The following is a 16,625-nucleotide window of genomic DNA, read 5'->3' as shown; positions in this document are numbered from 1 at the left end:
CATGTCCTGTCTGACCGTAATCACCTGGAGTCATCTACAGGGTCTTCAGCTTGTATACAGCACATGTTGCGCAGTGTATGGAGAGCACTAACATGTGCAGCAAAGCTTAATGTGATGTTGCAATCAATACTTCCAATGCTACACTGTCAAGGTTACAGGGGAGGAGCAGCACCATTGTGTTCAGTCTATATGTGGAAGAAATGTGTCCTCAGATCTGATCCTCATCATGATTCATCTTGTGAAATTGATTATCATTCATAAGTGAAGAGAGAAAATCTGTTCCGTGTGATGGCAGGCTGGCTAATTTATTATCTGACTGTTTTTTCTCAAGTAGTCATAAGCATGTGGTTTTGGGCTGTGTGTATGAAATTCATAAAATTAGATAGAAGGAGTGTGTTGTATATTTGTGCGAGACTCCCTGCTGTGAAAAACAAAGCTTGTTGTCTTTATATGAGATAATAAAGCTTTTCTTATTGAAGTGCCTATGGACATATCTAACACTGTCATGTATGTAAAACATGTCAGCTCCAGTGTGTCAAAACCAAGCTGTATCTAAGTTGCCACAGGCTCAATGCTCACAACAGCAGCAATTCAGCTTCAAAGGATGACGAGAGAGAGAAGAGGAATGTGTGTGTGTGTGTGTGTGTGTGTGTGTGTGTGTGTGTGAGCTTTCTCAGAATACTTATGTACTACGGGTGATTACGCAGGAGAGGGGCTGTGCTGACGTCAGAGAGTGCGTTGCTGATGCAGAAGCCGAGCAGCCACTGAGTAAGTAACAGCCAGATTCTCCCTGGAGCATCCTTCCTCCATTCATCCCCATTATTCTCTGTCATGAGGCAGTGAAGGCTTGATTGGTCCCAAGCAGAGTGTAGGAATCGTAGGCAAAGGCTATCAAGGTAGTATGATGTAGAAAGGGGGAGATATAGAGAGACGCAGATGCTGGCAATAATGACGCAGACCCACCCCCCCTTACATCTTTAATTCATGCTGAACGTGCTTGTCATTCAGATCCAAGTCTCTGCATGTGTCAGAAAATCCTTTGCAGTGGGAGAGAGAGAGAAAAGTGGAAAGAGCTGGAGGGAGAGAAAATTACAAATAGAGAAAATGCTATAACAAGGGGCTTTATCGCATCCATGAGATGTTACCACGGATACACTGTAATCCCTACACACTGACACTGATTGATACTCCCTCCCTAACAATGGCTTCATGACAGTTTCTAATGGACCCATTAATAAATCATTGCAAGCTGACATCAATGTGTGCCAGCCACATCAGTTGATGCAGGGTCACTGAGTTCGTCCTAGATGTTGCTCCTGCCCAGCAACTTCGCTGTCAGGACCCTGCCCCGCCCTGGCATGCTGTCTGCTACACTATATCCTTCACCCAGTTCCCAGGCATTCACAGTGGGCAGAGAGGCAAGGAATCAAGGCGGGGATGTGCCCAGAGGCTGTGAGGCCTGGTAACCCGCTTCCAGTTACCCCAGGCCTGTTACATGCTGCCCTGCCAGTAACTGATACTTTTGGCCTATGGGAAAATACGGCATGGATTGGTCCCATTCAAGGAGTTACATTCATATTGAACAATTTATGCATCATGATTTAGGCGCAGGAAGTAGTGAGCCCTATATGTATTGAGGAATAAGTAAGGGTGTGGAGGTCGGTGTGGTTGATTGGCTTAAATGCGAAGGATCACCTGATATGAACAGCTGATGTCTCCCCAGCAGTACCTGCAGCAGCTTTTTTGTCCTTTTTCAGTCAAACAGTTCTAGGAACAATGGAACCACAGGAACCAAACGAGCAACTAAAAGTCGTGTGCATTGCTGTTTGTGTCTGAACAACCTTGAAGATTAGGCAAATTAAACTGATGACAGATTAAAAAACAATGTTGATTTTCTCACACAAGGACACAACAACACAAGGACACAGCTATCGAGTCATTGTGTTGTTCTTTGTGTGTATTGAAGAGTGACTCAAGCCACATTTCAACCACAGGGACTTTCACCAGGGACTAAGAACCTTTTGAGGAACTCAGTCCCTCTACCTGCGTTTCCACTGGAGGGGCCAGGGTTAAGTTCCAGGGAGATTGTTTTACCCCACAAAAAGACCTATTTATTTGAGACCTATAAAAGTGTCTACTGCCGGCAAATGGAAAGAATAACTCACAACATCAATCTAGAATCAAATCTATGAATGTATTGAATTGAGAACTGATTATGAATCGCAAATTGAATTGATTTTGAATCGCAAATTGTTTTGAATCGCAAATCGATTGTGAATCGAAACGTGACCCCAAGAAATCGAATTGAATCGTGAGATTTCCTGAATCGCGCACCCCTAGTGTGCGAGCAAGCTGAGAGCACCAGTGAACAAGAGAGAGAGAGCAGCGGTGGTTGAGTGAGCTAGAGAGTGAATGAAGAGAGGGAGCGGCGGTTGTGATAACAAAGCCATGAATGAGTGAAACAAAGTTATGTTCTAAAGCAGAAATAAAACCATCAAACACTCAACAGATGTTATACTGTGGAGACAGACGCTCTTAGTTTGTGATTCATTTTCCTTCTCTGCATTTCTCCTTTTCATTTATTACATCCAACTCATGCAGCAGTTACAAAGAACAATAGGACAAATCTGTGTTTTTTCTTCCTCATGTGTGAGCACCGCCGTAATTTTTTAAATTCCTCATAGGTCTAATGTGCATGATCTACCTGGTTCCTCAGATGCAGTGGAAACACAAACAACACTGCACAACAGGGACTTGAAGTTCCAAGAAAATGGGGCTTCAGTGGATGTAATGAATTGATGCAAAGGAAATCTGCAGTCTTTGATGGTTATTTATTTATGCTTTAGTTCCTAACCTTGATTAAACAATCAGCACTTTTAGTCCTCTTGTTTATTGGCTTTGTTCTCAAGTCACTCTTCTTCATTCTGATACTTCCTGAACCTTTGGAAAGTGCTCCCCGAGGAGCAGGGACTTTTTTGGCACCTGGAAGTATTGTGGAGGAATTACATTTGGTCTATAAAGTTACTGTGTTCCTCAAAACATTCTTGGTCCAGTGAGAAAGTTCCTATGGTGGAAACTTCCTAACTGTCATTGAATGTTATCCAGGGTTTTGCAGAATTTTCCAATATTGATATTATTGTCTGGCTGGGTTGGATTTTGCCACCTGTGTGTCTTTACTCCTTGTGCTGGACTCTAATCATATATACACACAGCATGCCTCCTGTTTATCAAGCTATGAAATGTTGTTTGGCTTTAATTATTTTGTGGGCACAAGTGCAAACAGGCTCTATGGTCTATACCTATTTAAACTGACAGAAACAAGTGGCTGGGACTGTTTGGTCACATTATGTTGCTGCGTCAATTACATGCATTTATTTATATGACATTGGGGGTGCAGCCAATTCTGGCAAAGCAGGCAGAATTTAATTTACTAGGATGCTTGGGGTACTATGCACTGACTGATAATGACATGATAGGTAATCAAAAGATGATGAGATCCCAGGTAAATCACAAACATTACACAAGAACTGCATTTTAAAAAGGCAAAGAAAAAATGTAAGGTAGTGTCCAATAAACTCTTGATTTTCATACATCAAAATACCACCTACTTGCAAGTACTATATAAGAATTCCTAATCTATGTGAGCATTTTTAATTTTGTCTTTCTAACTTTTACCACAAACACTTGTGTTCATGTTGCATGCAAATGAACACATTGAATTCCAAGCAGCATACTATATGTAAAACTTAAAAGAGCAGCCATCTCATTCAGATGTTGAGTGGAAGCAGTCAGACTGACACATGGGGCTTAACACAAACACTGACTTTTTTCAGCATGTCTGAGCCACTGTGGTGCAAAACTGAAGGAACTGTATGTCCTCTTTGGTGTATGACATTGTGCATCCCCTTGGAGAAACAATAGCCAGATATTGAGTCAAGCAAGATCAGTGCATCAGCAACTGCATTGTCCACTTCTTGTTTTGGGTGGTCCGTTGATATAAACTCATCATCCTCAACTCTGCCCATGGAGATAACACTATATTAAACAGTGAATTTTCTCCAGATACACAATCCCACTGTATTTGTGGTTAAGGAGTTACACTAACAAGACCTTCACAGGATGCTGTCACGCTATATTTCAGTAAATTGAATGCTACTGATCTATGATATCTGCCCTATTAGAACTACTTAGCTACAGTAGCTAATGTTAGCCCAAATGTGCACTGTGCTGAGTGAGCGTTGGCTTCGGACCGAGATGGCGGGGCATGTTTCCAGGGCACGAAAGGCAACACCTCGCACTCCTTCCCTCCAAACGGGAAAGATGATACCAACCATAAGCTACAACTCTGGGCTGCAAACTGGCTCCAACGCAAACCAATGGGTGACACTGCATTAAGCAGCTTTTTCTGTTTCTCTTTTCTTCATTACTGCACCAGTCAGCTGCTTCACAAAATGTGATCCAACACTTTCATGGTTATGAGGAAGTGATTATGGTCTTATTTTTCCACAAGGAAGCAGGGTTGCAGCCAAACACATTAAAACCAGCTTGATCTCTAAAAAACCTTTTTGTCTGTTGCCAGATCATGTGGTTGGAGCATGCAAATTTTTATTTATTTATTTTTTAAATGAAATCTAAAAGTAAGAACAACTGATGCAGTGTGCAGGGTTTGAGGTGAGAGAAGAGGGAGAGAGGCATCCTGGAAACAGCAGGCCTGCAGGTCACCAGTTCGATCCTTAACCTTAACCCTTGGTCCTTAGCTGCCGATGGTCATGCCAATCTCTCCTCATAGGGCACTTAAGTAATTTTCTTAATTTGGTTCTGAGGGAGATAATAAGGATTTAATCGTGGGCTGACCCCCTTCCCCATGATCCATTCCATACACACACACATACACACAATCTGACAGGTCCTGGTCTCAGGAGACGTATGAAGAGAGGCAGAGTCGAGCAGGTCTGGAATTCACTGATTATCTCCAGATTTCCCCAGAGGGCTCAAGGCTTGAGAATGTCTTCAATGTTTCTATTTTTAACATGAGAAGTAATAATAGAAATGTAATTGTTGTTTCAACGTCAGTCCTTAAAAGGACATAATTCAATTCATGTAATGTTTTGTGTGTGTGAGATGTAGTACTAGTATTGAGTACATGCTCTTTTTCACAGAAGTCTGCTATTGCCCAGTTATTTGTTTGGGTTAATCCTAAAAGTGTGGATCTGGATGGAAATACAGGATGCCAGCACTAATTCTACGGTCATAGTTAAGGATAAACACATCAATGCCACTATCTTTCAATATCAGACGTGATCATTTATCACCTCTTGTGTGGCTTTTATGCAGAATTTACTTAGATGAGTACAATCTCTTGGAAATTTTAGATTGTTTGTCTTCATACATGCACAGAGCTGGGGTGCTGGGCAACAAAGCATTGAATGATTGCCAATTCCATGGGGCAAACAGACAAGAAAGAGTATTGCTACTGTATCGTTACACCAAAGTTCAGTCTGCCTTCATCTGAGTGAAGAAGGGGTCAAGATGTATTTGCTTCCTGTCATTCTCATGAGTTCAGTCTGACTGACCTTTGACATGCAAAATAACAAGACTCACCAGCGTCCAGCCAATTTGAGAGGGAGAGTGGAACTGACCTATATTTCAGGAAGCTTTGCATGTTTTTAGCCTTTCATGCTGAAATACTGCAGCAGAGAGTGGAGAAAACACTGCAGAAAAAGGACAGTGATATTGTTTAACATAAATAAAGTGTCAGGACTATAGTACTTGACTCGGTCTTGAGTTCTGTATAAAGTCTTTGGATTCAACTAAGTATACTTGACTTTTTGTAGCCACACTTGTGACATGGCTACAAACTGAAATATCTCAACAACTATTAGACGGATTGCCATGAAACTTTGTGTAGACATTCATGTTCCCCAGAAGACAAATGACTTGCCATCTAGCACCCCAGCAAGCCAAAATTCTTATTTATCCTGGGAAGTATCTCTGCACCTACCAGGTGGATTGACTCAAAACTTTGTACAGTCATTCATGGTTCCAAGATGATGTATCCTACTGACTTTGGTGATTCCCTGACTTTTCCTCTAGTGCCACCATGAGGTTCACATTTGTGTTTTTTAAGTAAAAGGTCTCGGTAGCAGTTGGATGCATTTTCAAAAGGTAAAAATGTGTCCAATACTTTGGTTTATCCCCAAATACAAAATCAATGACATTCCCATCAACCTTAGCTGTACTTTGTGAGACTAAGCTTGTTAAACATTCTACCTGCTAAACATTGGCTCGGCAATTCTGGTTGCACACTCTTGCAGCAGAAGCTGCTCAGTTGTCAGTTCCCCATAAAGACGCAAAAATCTCATGAACTGTTCTGCACTGTCATTTACAAACGCAGGTAAATGGACTGTACTTGTATAGTGCCTTTCTAGTCCTCCGACCACTCAAAGCGCTTTTACATGTCACATTCACCCATTCACACACATTCATATGCTAAATGGGTACAGTGGCTACCATGCAAGGTCCCAACCTGCCCATCAGAGGAAATCTAATCAGTCACACACATTCTCACACTGATGGCACAGCCATCAGGAGCAATTAGGGGTTAAGTATCTTGCCCAAGGACACATTGACATGCGGACCGGGGGAGCTGGGAATCAAACCGCTGATCTTCCGATAAATGGACAACCCGCTCTACCTCCTGAGCCACAGCCGCCCAAAGGTAATGTTTATTTTCCATAGTTTGTCTTTGCCATTCCACAACCAAGCATCGTCATTCTAGGCCTGTAGTTTTATGCACAAACGTGTGGAGATTCTTATTCTAATTCTTATATAGTTAGCTTGCAACCTTGTGCAAGAATGTAGTTTCTAATTATTAACTTTTTCATAGAGTATGCTGTTGTTAGCCAGACTAGCTCCAGGGGGTGATGCTTGCAACCCTGCCTGCCCACATTATTTCCTGCCTCTTCTGCTTCTCAAAACATTCAAGTAAAATTTGACTTAAGACCACTGAATAATAATACTACCACAGAAAGAGGCAGTATTCTTTCGAACAGAATACCATGAAAGTACGTAGCTGTCAGCCATTATATAAGTTAGTGTCATTGATGCAGTGTCCTTGACACACTCCTCAGGACTGAGGGATTTTAAATGTGATCCTGGCTTACATTATCATTCAGCAGTAGAAGTGACCAGAATATATACACATTTCAAACAGTTTCATCTGTTTGCTTTGATCTCTGAATACCTACTGCCTTTCTCACTTGTCTTTTCATTCCTGTGGGTGTGCACTGACACACACTTGAGTCATACAGGTCAGAATCAGTAGAAGAAACAGAAATACTAGAAGTAAACATACTATCACATATTCCCACAATATATTTATGGCATGCATGTGTGAAAAACTACATTGACATGAGCATTTTGCACACATGCACGTACACAATGCCTACGCCCATCACTGCAGGCAAGCATCCTTCCCTAGCATGGCTTCCCCCATCATTTCTCTCCTCTCCTCTAGCTGCAGTCTGATTGGCTGCCAGATGGGTGAGGCTCACTGCAGAGGCAGAAATGAGGGGAGGGGGTTTCCCCCACTTAGCACGACTCACACACATGAAACTAACCACTCACTCACCGACACACACACACTCACAGACACACACACAAACGCATAGGGAATCCCTCCTTTTCTCTTTTCAACACACGTCCCGTTTTTAGTTACATGCCGCTGTTAAATTATTCACAGCACAACCAGGTTTGAGTGTTCTGTATACCAGATATGATTAGATGGTTTTAGGCATCTCTCTGCCTCTTGTTTTTTTTTGTGAGTTTCACCTCATTTTACCTTTCCCAAGAGGAGTTTGGGACCTGCCAAAGTGAGATTCCCACCAGCGTGTTATTAATAGGGAAGTGTCAAATTTAGCTCTGATGGTTATGCATAGTTATGCCTTCACAGGGTAAGAAGAGCCACATTGGGGGTGCAGCTGTCGAGTGCAGACGTTAGGTCAGGTTTCACTACAATGCATGTGTGTGTCTGTGTTTGTGTGTGACAGCACCAAGGCTGGCATGAGGGAGCCCCTAGCGGATCAAGAGAGGCTCATCAGGAAGTAATTCTGATTCATATGATTTGGGTGTGTGCCTGTCAGTGTGTGTGTGTGTGTGTGCGTCAGTGGGAATATAAGGGTTGAGATGGGCACAGCAACCTTTTATATCTCTTCTGTGCCATTTAGGAAGAATCCAATGAGAGGATGATGATGTAAGGCACTTTGATCAAATAACACTGCTGAATTGCTCATTTATCACCATGCCACAAAGCACTGTAACAGAAAAGACATGTGGGCTAGTGGTGTCTCCTGATCAGTCAAGAGAAGGGTCTTATGTAGTTTTATATATATATATATTTTTTTTTAAAAAAAATCTGAAATCAGACAAGAAATGAGAACAACAACAAGAAAGCAGTTGTTATCTGGAGATAGCTTTTTCCTGAAATCAGAGTTGAGCTTATCATCCAGCCAGTGACATCACTAGAAGGAGTAAATCATGTGACACTCCAAGCCAAACGTCAAGCCATAACAAGATATGATTTATTTATTAGACTTTTTTTTTATTAATGTTTATTTATTTTGGCCAGTTCTGGCAAAACAGAACAGCAATGTGAATATGCGCAATTTGCCTTTCCCGCAGTGGAGAGCCAACAGCACTGCAGCCTTACTAAAAATAACTGAGCTGTAATATGAATGGAGACGTCCTTTTATGGAGAAGGAGCCACAGAGGCAGGGAGCTGTGGAGTTATCTCATGCCCAGTGGTCACAGATGACATCAGTGTCAGGCTGACCCTCCACTAAAAAGGCCTGGACACTCTCTCTGCTCATACCCTCTCTCCCTGCTTTCCTCGGCAGCTGCATGCATGAGCTGCATGCTGCTCTACGTCACTCCCAAAGGTCTGACTGTCAGCAGCTCTGGGTGAGGGAGTCACAAGACAAGCGTGGTGGGTGCACTGTACACAGTCCATGGCAACACCATGCCGCAAATGTTGCCATGAAGAATGTGAGGAATTATGAGGACCGGTGTGTGAGACCCATGGATCCTGTCAGCTCTGATAAGATCATGTGAGACATTCTGGCTCCAAGTTTTTCGTTTTAGGTCAGATGATTACAATGATTTGTGTGTGTGTGTGAGTGAGTGTGTATGTGTGTGTGTGTGTGTGTGTGTGTGTGTGTGGAGGGGGGGGGGGCATGGTATCCTTCCCATCAGGTGACAGTGGCCAGGCTATCAATTAGATAAGTATAATGATCAGCTGATTCCTCAGTCCTTATTTTTAGAAGGGGGGTGTGTTCTGTACTGTAGGTGGCCACAATTACATTCAGCAGTCTGACAGGCCTTTGCTGCTAGAGATTAAAGTGACAAAAAAATAGTGAGTCTGATGATATTCTACATTTTCCTTATTGTCAACAAATCCCATGAAAAGACCAAAACCAACAATGAACTGATCTAACTAAGTAACTGACTATTGTGTATGTTACTATAGTCTGACATATCTCATTCCTCTGTGTTGTAGAACTCCATTGTTGTATAAAAACTGTTGAGCCTTTATACCTGATGGACACAGTTTGGGTCAAAAATTGCTGTCCCTTAATCTGAAATTAGTCTCCTCTATCCATTCACATATTGGTGTTGTGTTATATTGGAAATGGCTGAACATAAAGACAAATTACAAAATTTCAATTTCAATTTTTAGTTTTCCATAAAAGGTCTCCTAGAGCTTGTATGGTACTAATAACATGCAAAATGATGGCATTCATGAATAGCCTAACTTGTCCTGAAAAAAACAAACACAAAAAAACCCCAAAACAATAAATGCCATGTCTTGGTCACACCAGTGGTGACTATGCCATAAGCCTATAAATGAAGGAAATTTTAAAAAACACCCTAGGGTTCAATAGGTTAAAAACACATCAGTGAGCTACAATTTTGCACTGGTTGACATGTTCCTTCATTATCAAGAACACACACGTTGTAGTTTATTTTGACTCAATCCCACACACACCATCCTGCAGCCATAAATACTCATCACCACAGCACCACATGTGGCTGAAAATAGTCCCCAACTGCAATGCACTTTATACCCATGTTTGAGTAACGTTTGCTAAAAGCTACAGTGCTCAGCTGTTTTATTTAACATTTCTAAAAAATGAGACTATAGATTTGCTACCTGTTTTTATAGATTCAATTCTTTAGTTGGAATGAATAGGCTTTGGGTTGAGTGTCACAGACACAATAGGAAAGTCAGAAAGTATATTGAGATGGACCAACACATGGTAAGTTATGGTCTTTTTATGGGATTTGTTGACAACAACAAAAACATAGAATGTAATCAGCCTTTAATTTGATCATTGTTTTACTCAAAATAGGACCTGTACTGCAATTATTGTGATAAAAACTAGATCATATTGTAAGTTACACAAGTCTCTTTCATAAGTGTCATGAACATATAGTGACTTTTGCACAAGCCAGCCTTAGCTGATCAGACAGAGGGAGGATGGGAAGGCATTTGTTTATGCATAATGCTGACATGACTGACGTATGTGCGTGCCATATGTTGCAAGCATGCAGACTATATATTAATTATGCATACTTGCTCTATAAATTCTGTTTATATGTCAGTTTTTGTGCACCAGCTGTGGAAGGGGATAATTGAGTATATTGTATATTTTAAACATGAATATGTTTGTAGGATTTTATCTCACCTGACTACACTGTAGCTCATAAAATACTTAGAAAAGAACAGAAACATACATGATCCTCCAGAGCAAGTAATCTCCTTTGGGCAGAAACTGTACTATAATTTGACTCAGAGTTGCCCTGTAATCTTGTGTTTATGTGTTTGACATTGCACAGTGAAAATGCAACAATAATTTATTTAATTTCATGTACATTATCTTTGGATGGGGCAGGTAGAGCATTGGTCATTGATTGTAGGGTTGTTGGTTTGATCCAGGGTTCGTCCTGAACCCTAAACAGCTCACTGATGGTTAGGCCAGCACCTTGTGTGGTGGCTCACTCCTATTGGTGTGTGTATGTGTATGTGTGTGTGTGTGTGTGTGTGTGTGTGTGTGTGTGTGTGTGTGTGTGTGTGTGTGTGCGTGTGTGTGTGTGTGTGTGTGTGAGAATGGGTAAATGATAGGCAAACAGTAACCCTTTGAATAAAAGTGCTATATATATGCAGTCCATTTACCATGAACAGTACAAGGATGCTGACAGTTATTTGTCAATGAAAACTTCACACAGTAACAGAAAGTGGTAATTTAATCTCCCTATCATGGGACAAGAAAGCTGTGCAGGTCATCAAATCATTTAAAACCATTAATACAAACTGTTTAGAATATTTTTATCATCATCATCTATATTTGTAATTATTTTTCTGCGTCTTATTATTGCCCATTCTTGGCACTGAAATGAAAAATCTCCAGCTGAGCGGTCTGCATGTGTATTAAAACATACACATACACACACACACACACACACACACACACACACACATCTGTTCTGTTTCCATGGCTACCTGGCTATTCTATTAACCCTTTACTTTTCAATTTTTTGTTCAATTCAATTTTTATTCATATAGCACCAAATCACAACAAAAAGTCATCTCAGGGCATAGAACAGGTCTAGACCGTACTCTTTAATTTACAGAGGTCCAACAATTCCCCCATGAGCAAGCACTTGGCGACAGCGGTAAGGAAAAACTCCCCTTTAACGGGTAGAAACCTCAAGCAGAACCCATCTCTTGGTGGGCGGCCATCTGCTTTGACCAGTTGGGTTGAGAGAGAGAAAGAAAGAGTGGGGAGGAAGAGGGGGAGGGGGAGTAGGGGGTGGGACAGAATAACAACAATCATAATAATAACAATAACAGCAGCAATAGCAATAGCCGGAGAAGGACGCCAACAGGACTGTGAAGCACCGTGAAGGCTCAGCCTGCAACCCAGGGGTTCCTGTGAGATGAGAAAGCACAAAAAACTCCGGGAAAGAAGCGAAGTTAGTAACATGCATTAATGGTATATGAATGCATACAGATGGAGAGGAGGAGGAGGAGAGAGGAGCTCAATGCATCATGGGAAGTCCCCCAGCAGTCTAGGCCTATAGCAGCACAACTAAGGGCTGGTCGAAGACGAGCCTGGCCAGCCCTAACTATAAGCTTTATCAAAAAGGAAAGTTTTAAGCATATTCTTAAACATAGAGAGGGTGTCTGCCCCCCAGACCAAATCTGGAAGATGGTTCCACAGGAGAAGAGCCCGATAGCTGAAGGCTCTGCCCCCCATTCCACTTTTAAAGACTGTAGGAACCACCAGTAAGCGCAGTGCTCTAGTGGGATAATATGATACTGTGATTTCTTCAAGATATGATGGTGCCTGACCATTAAGGGCTTTGTAAGTTAGAAGAGGGATTTTAAATTCTATTCTAAATTTTACAGGAAGCCAATGTAGCAAAGCTAAAATGGGAGAAATGTGATCTCTTTTTCTAGGGGCAATGGAGTCGAGTGTTATTTGCAATGAGCCTGCGGCACTATCAACAAGATTATCAATTTGGGAGGGACTAAAGTAAACATAAGAGTCCTCTGTAGTATTGAGACATGACATTGAATTCAGCACTGATGGAATTGGTTCCTTAAATTTAGCTATGGCACTATCAGATAGACATCTAGTGAAGACATTTTTGTCTAATGATGTGTAATCCAGTAATAGGAATTCAAAAGATATTAAGTAATGATCTGATAAAATAGGATTTTGTGGAAAAATGATTAAATGTTCAATTTCAATTCCATAAATCAGAACAAGGTTGAGGGTGTGGTTAAGACAGTGAGTGGAATTATTTATACACAGAGAAGCCAATTGAGTCTAATAATGAGATAAAGGCAGTGCTGAGACTATGATTATCGACATCCACATGAATATTAAAATCACCTACTATAATTACTAAGTTTGACTAAGTTTGATAAAAACTCTGAGAATTCAGATAAGAATTCAGAGGACGGACCAGGAGGATGGTACACTATAACACATAGAACTGGCTGTAAAGTTTTCCAGGTTGGGTGAGAGAGACTAAGAACAAGGCTTTCAAATGAGTTATGATTAAATTTAGGTCTAGGGTTGATGATTAGGCTTGAGTTGAAAATGGCTGCAACACCACCTCCTCGGCCAGTGTCTCGAATATGAGTATTAATATGACTGGGGGGAGTGGATTCATTTAGGCTGACATATTCTTCATGACACAGCCAGGTTTCAGCAAGACAAAATAAGTCAATATGATGATCTGAGATTAAATTGTTTACTAATACGGCTTTAGATGACAGAGATCTAATGTTCGAGAGTCCACATTTAATTCTCTTATTTTGTTGTACTATTGCAGTAGTGGTTTTAATTTTTATTAAATTTTTATGAATGAGTCCTCTTTTGTTTACTTTGGATTTAACTGATTTTAGTGGTCGGAGACACAGTCTCTATGTGGTTTTGGGTGGGTAACTGCTCTAATGGAAGCCCAGAGCCCGTGTAGGACTGCAGCTCTGCCTCCTGGTCGCAACTCTGGGTTGTCATGGTTTTGGTCTACTGATAAACTTATCATATCTTATATAGATTATCTCAGTTTCATACTCATGTAGTCGGCAATTATGTGTTTTCATATGTATTCAACCCCCCGACAACAAACAAATTATGAAGTAAATTGCTGATGAACGTCAAATGAATAGTATGTCCTATTTGCCCTGAGAAGACAAATATCCTCCTGAAATCATTTGGAGCGCTAAGTAAACTTTGAACGGTGTTAATTGTGTTTGATGTAGCTTTTGAATCGCCTTTTGCCTAACCTGCTCTCTCCACTCCACCATCGCCATTTTCAGCCTACCTCTCCAGTTCAACCTGCCCTCACTCTCTCCTTGACCTATTCTTTTCCCCTCCATTTTTATTCATCCTCTCTGTGTAAACTCTCTCACTCTCCCCTTCTTTCTGTTATCAGAGAAATTAAAGAGAATATGTTACAGGAGTACAAGGAGGCAGTCGAGCCTGAGACGAGTCCAAGTTCAAGCAGCTCCAACATTACGTCCAGAAAAACAAAACAGCAGCCGTTCAGTCTGAGAAAAATCCATATTTTACTATGAATTACTAACTATGAGGGTTTCATCTTTCAATGAGGAGTGTGTATTCAGGGCCGTAGCTACCACTGAGGACACCAAGGTCATGTTGTCAAGTCACCTTCCACACTTCCACACAGGCTTGAAGGCTGTTTATTTTATGGACTTAATATCCTTCACTTTGGCATTTCTTTGGCAAAAAATCAGATTGGAAGATAAAACATTTGCTGTAAATGTATCTAATTTATCAGTTGACTAAATAAACTAGTTTATTAGTTTAGAATAAGTAAAAAAGGAAACAAATATTCACTTGAGTTTTACTTAATTAAGAATACACAAGAAAATTTTGTCTGCTGGTGGAATAGTAAAGACAGGCAATGATGTAGTGTGCAACTTTGAGGTTAGTGCCCATGGAGGATGATTTTTTTCTGAAATGCTGTCAACTATTTATTTACCTTGGTTCCTGGCTCTTCCATACATCCATTATCTAAATTTAGTATTTTCAACAACACAATAGGAGCACATACACAATGGAAGCAAAACTGTTTATGGCTTATTTCCTTAAATTGTCAGTGTGCTGTGGAAGTAGCATTAGCCGCTAATGCTGGCATTAGTCATGCTCCTCTCTGTAATGTCACTGTCTTTGCCCACGTATTCTTTATGAATAAGCACTCTATTGGAGGGCGACTCTGCTCTCTGGGTCAAAAAACACTGAAATGTGAGGAAGCTTGTGGACATTTTTTCAGTGCATGTATTTTCATAAGAATGAATGGGACGCAATCTTTGAATGTAGTTTCCATTTATCCTAAATACATCCATAGCACAGAAAGAAAGAGAGAGACAAAGAGAAAAATCTAGCTGGACTTGGCTGAGACCAGAGACTTTGTAGATGAGACAAAATGAGTCAAAACACCCTCGAGGCCATATAAAATAATAAATAATGATGCAAGTACTACAGCCCTGCACGTATAGCTTAGCATCTATTAGCAATTTATTCTACAGAGGTATCACAATAGTGTCCAGGTAATACCTCAATATGGTTCAGTAAATCCAGAGACCAGCCAAGCTTCAACTAAGGTCTAACTCAAGTCATAAATTAACCTGCTCCTCTGCTCTCCTCTCGCCTCCTCCCTGCCTGCCTGGTTTAACAACATGCCTAATTTATTATTCAATTACAATTAATGTCAGGGAAAGATGATAGATATACTACTGAGATAACAAGGGTAAATAAAGAGAAGATGCTGTGTGGTGGGGATTAAGACCTTTTTTCTAAATTATTTATTTGATAACATAATACATCTTTTTTTCAATGCTCTCTTTTTTCCTGCCTTTCTTCATGAAGGTCAGAGGTCAGGGTAAGCCTTACAGGGACACTTACACATGGCGGGTGCTACCAGACATGGGGGGTTAAACCTGGGACCTCATGTTGAAGGACAATCTCCTAAAACTCGTGACCTCCCATCCCCCCTCTGCCCGGCCACCACTCCCCAAGGCTGCCACCAAACAGTGATGCTGTGCACTTCCTACATACAATCTGTCTCTCACGCTTATACACACGCCATCACACTCTCCTTACACCACATGCTCATCAGAGGATACCTAGGGCAATGAGGAGATAAAAAGTGATGACAGATTTGTCATGTCTGTCACCACTCATAGAAAGCCATCTTTGTTACCAGCAGTTTCGTATCATGATAAATGGCATGAATGTAACCAGCCATGAATGTAACCAGTCATAGATTACAATTAGTTAATAAAGACAAGAACATCTGTTGGAGAAGCTCTTTATACTTTGTGTGCAAAGGTCTCTGTGTGTTTATGTGTGTGTCACCCAGCGAGTCTAAGATAGACTAAAGCCATATTTCTGTCCATCTGTCAAGAGAATTTTGAGTAAAAATTAGTAATTCTGCACATATTAACGCATAAAAACTGATTACAATGTGTCCTATTGCTAACTAAAGCATAGCTAATAAACAAAGCCAAAACTGAGTATTTTATAATATTTGATGATAACATAAGAGTGAGGAAATGATCAGGGAGTTTGATAAACAATACAAGGTCCCAAACCTTCCTGCAAAGACAGAAAAGAAGAATGTGATATCAAATAATCAGCGTGGAATGTGATAAGTGATACAAAATTGGAAAGCCACTAGGGCTGGTACTTGATACCTTTAAGGTACAATGTGTGACTGGCCTTCTACTGCAGCAGCTACAACAAATACAATCTATGGTGGTGATGCCAAGTGCAGTGTATTTGACAGAGTTGGCAGTTCAGTGTGCGAAGATGTCACAAAAATACATATTTTGATTATTTGAACACTTTCAAAATATATTTGTGGTGGCATTTTATGCAACTGAATGCCTCCATTCATGTGATGGGTATTGAATGAAGGAGAAAAAAAAAAAAGGTATTGAAGAAAGTACTCTATTGGTATCGGTGTCACTTTAAGGGTAGTGGTATTGGTACTGGTATCACAATTTTTTTAAAAAATACCTAGCCCTAAAA

At 40.8% G+C, this 16,625-nt stretch overlaps 1 long non-coding RNA gene across 1 annotated transcript; it reads left to right on the top strand.

Moving 5' to 3' along the window:
- Positions 1-10,187: 10,187 nt before the first annotated feature.
- LOC137185315 (uncharacterized) lies at positions 10,188-15,899 on the top strand. Its single transcript, XR_010928826.1, has 2 exons — positions 10,188-10,313; positions 15,462-15,899. It is a non-coding gene; the product is annotated as an uncharacterized lncRNA (long non-coding RNA).
- Positions 15,900-16,625: the final 726 nt, after the last annotated feature.

The sequence above is a fragment of the Thunnus thynnus genome, chromosome 6 (genome assembly GCF_963924715.1).
Source record: "Thunnus thynnus chromosome 6, fThuThy2.1, whole genome shotgun sequence".
Classification (NCBI taxonomy): Eukaryota; Metazoa; Chordata; class Actinopteri; order Scombriformes; family Scombridae; genus Thunnus; species Thunnus thynnus.
Note: the sequence above shows the minus strand (reverse complement) of the source record. Positions and strands in the feature narration are given on the sequence as shown.